Source organism: Cajanus cajan, chromosome 6 (genome assembly GCF_000230855.2).
Source record: "Cajanus cajan strain Asha chromosome 6, NIPB_CcT2T_4, whole genome shotgun sequence".
NCBI lineage: Eukaryota > Viridiplantae > Streptophyta > Magnoliopsida > Fabales > Fabaceae > Cajanus > Cajanus cajan.
The window spans coordinates 50,302,378-50,306,229 of record NC_138522.1 but is presented as its reverse complement, the minus strand read 5'-3'; positions in this window follow the sequence as shown (position 1 = coordinate 50,306,229).

Below are 3,852 nucleotides of genomic sequence, written 5' to 3'. Positions count from 1 at the left end.
AAGACAAAGTTTGAATAAACTTTGAGGGAAACCTAGAGTGGAAGTTCTCTATGGTTTAGGGACTCTTGAGTTGAGAGAAATCTGAAGATTTAATCTCATTTATGTTCAAAAGTGATTACAAATGTAGTGTTTAGGAATTTATAGGGAAAGGTAGCTTGTAGGAGAAGCTATCCTAAACCATGGTTCACTAGGAACCATGGTAGGGTAAGCTTTAACCCCCACGGTTTAGGAAGCTTGTAGGAGAAGCCATCCTTGACCATGGTTCACTTAAGAACCATGGTAAGGTTGCCTTAACCTTCCAAGGTTTAGAAGCTTGCAAGGCAAGCTTCAAACCTTGAAGAGTAACAAGTGAATTTCGGCCAAAGAACAAGTAGGAGAGCTAGGCGGCCTTGGTTCATATTTGCTCCTTGAATTAATTCAAAAATGTTTGATTTGGTTTAGTTAGGTTCATCATATGATGATGAGACCTAGCTAAATCAAATCTATGAAAAATTAGGAGTAAAATGAGTCCAATATGTAAAATTTTGCCTAGGCCCAGTTCTGGCCCAATTACTTGTCACACCCCAAGCTTTGCTAAATGTCACCCCCTTTTCCCTACTGAAAAAATAAAGAATGAGTGTGTCAACTAGGGAGGTTAAATGGAGTTAAACTCTCCAAGTAACCTACCTCAAAATCAATATACAAACACTAGAAAAAGCTTAGTAAAGTGCCTCACAAATACAAAGGCAAAAATAACCTATACACAAGACTATGTATAAACTGTACAATATAAACAAGTAGAACTAAGGCCTTCTCTTCATGATAGAGCATTCCAAGTGAAGATTATCTTGGGCCTAACAAGCCCATTAGTCTTCTCAAGATCCAGCTCTTCCTGTATCCTCCTAGCCATAGCTCTGGTCACTGGGCCCTTGGCCCATGGTCTATCATCCCCTCCTTCTTGAGAAGGATTTGTCCTCAAATCTGTAGGTTCTTCTTCCTCATCATAACCTGCAAAGGGAATAAGATCACTTATATTAAAAGTGTTACTTACTCCATAATCACTAGGAAGATCTAACCTGTAAGCATTATCATTAATTCTTTGGAGGACTTGGAAGGGACCATCTCCTCTTGGGTTGAGTTTTGACTTTCTTTGAGAAGGAAACCTTTCCTTTCTCAAGTGAAGCCAAACCCAATCCCCTTCCTCAAAAATGAGGGCTTTCTTTCCCTTGCTTCTATCTAAAGCAGTTCTCTCATTTTGTTGTTGTATTTGAGTTTTAACCTTCTCATGCAATTTCTTAACAAATTCAGCCCTCGATACCCCTTCTTTATGAAAATAATGAGAAGAATCTGGTAGGGGTATTAGGTCTAAAGGAGTAAGAGGGTTAAAACCATATACAACCTCAAAAGGTGAGATTTTGGTAGTCTTATGGACTACCTTGTTGTAAGCAAATTCAATGTGGGGCAAGTACTCATCCCAAGATTTATGGTTACCCTTAAGGACTGCCCTTAACATTGTAGATAGGGATCTATTAACTACTTCCGTTTGCCCATCAGTTTGTGGGTGACAAGTAGTAGAGAAAAGTAATTTAGTTCCTAGCCTACTCCAAAGAGTTTTCCAGAAATGACTAAGGAACTTAGTATCCCTATCTGAGACAATAGTTTTGGGTAGACCATGAAGTCTAACCACTTCCTTGAAGAAGAGTCTTGCTATGTTGCTTGCATCATCTATTTTGTGGCAGGGTATAAAGTGGGCCATTTTACTAAATCTGTCCACTACCACAAAAATAGAATCCATGTCTCTCTGGGTCTTGGGCAAGCCCAAAATAAAATCCATACTGATATCAACCCATGGAGAGTTAGCAACAGGCAAGGGTGTATAGATGCCATGAGGCATTACTTTAGACTTTGCTTGTAAACAAGCTATACATCTAGAGCAAAACCTCTCAACATCCCTTCTCATATGGGGCCAAAAGAATTTTTCTTTTAGAAAACTTAGAGTCTTTTCAACTCCAAAGTGCCCCATGAGACCACCCTCATGACTTTCTTGAACAAGGAGTTTTCTTATAGATCATTGGGGTATACAAATTCTTCCCTCTTTATATAAGTACCCCTCAGAAATATAGAAACCTCCTTGAGGCTTTGCTAAGCATTGGGTATAATTTTCTTTGAATTCGAGATCATTAGTATACAATTCCTTAATGTGATTAAATCCCAAGATTTGAGATCCAAGGGAGATTAACAAAGTGTGATGAGGTTCCACTTGGAAATCCTCAAGAATTCCCTCAATGCTCCTCGGTTCCTTGGAAGATTGACAAGGAATGGAGGCTCCAAGAAGCTCCAATGTGACTCTAGCTTGCGTCTAGCTAAGTCCGGAAGAAGGAATGCTTTCCTAACTCTACAAGGAGAGGATCTCAAGTAGGGTAGAGTTTAGGAGAGTGACTTTCGGATAGGCAATTTCTATGGTAAGAAATCTCATCAATATATCATCCAAAAGTATCCTACAATCCGGTCATACAAGTATTTATAATAGAAATTAGGTTAAGGGTTTAAGTTGGGTTCACCTAGAGTTAAGTAAAACCATGGTATGGTTAACTTAACTCTAGGCGCCAAAATTTGAATTCTAAAATTCAAATTTTGGTGCCAACCGGCCACCCCCCCATGTGCACTCATTTGGCATGTAATTAGGAAGCTATTTGAGTTGCATTTCGGATCACACCTTGTGCATGTGTAGCACATGGCCGAAATGCACTCCAAATGTGCTTCTAATTACATGCTAATGGAGATTCACATGTAACCTAATTAACCCTAAATTCACATGACCTCTAAATGACATCCCTACACTACTAGGCCGAAAATACAAGGCCCAAAAGAAATACATGGCACTAAGGCCCACTCCTATGCTAACCCTAATCTAATGGGCTTGAAACAAAGCCCAACAAAATAAAGTAGTGGGCTTTCCTTGGGCCCACTCTTCATGCATCATCCTTGCCATGGCTCTAGTAGTTGGGCCCTTAGTCCATGGGCCTCCTCCATCAAAGTGTGTCTCCTATAAAGGGCATCAGCCACAACATTATTTTTCCCTTTCTTGTATTTAATCACATATGGAAATTGTTCTAAGAACTCTACCCACTTAGCATGCCTTTTGTTTAGCTTGCCTTGGCCCCTCAAATATTTAAGTGACTCATGGTCACTATGAATGACAAATTCTTTGGGAATAAGGTAGTGTTCCCAAGTTTGAAGGGCCCTAACCAAAGCATAAAGCTCCTTGTCATAGGTAGGGTAGTTAAGAGAGGCACCCTTGAGTTTTTCATTGAAATATGCAATAGGGTGCCCACCCTGTAACAAAACCGCACCTATGCCAACTCCAGAAGCATCACATTCTAACTCAAAAGTTTTTGAAAAATCTGGTAGAGCTAGAAGTGGTGCATGAGTAAGCTTATGCTTTAAAGTTATGAAGGCATTTTCTTGTTTCTCTCCCCATATAAATTCCACATTTTTCTTGACTAAATCATTTAATGGGGAGGCAAGTGTGGAGAAATTAGGAACAAACCTCCTATAGAAGCTTGCCAAACCATGGAAGCTCCTAATATCTCCAACACTTTTAGGAGTGGGCCATTCTTGGATGGCCTTGATTTTCTCGGGGTCCACATGAACCCCTTTTTTGCTAATTATAAATCCTAGAAAAACTACACTATCTACACAAAAGGTACATTTTTCTAAATTTCCAAAAAGTTGATTTTTTCTAAGAATATCAAAAACTTGCCTTAAGTGTCCTATGTGATCACTTAGGCTCCTACTATATATGAGGATGTCATCAAAATAAACTACAACAAATCTACCTATACAATCCCTAAGGACATGATTCATGAGACG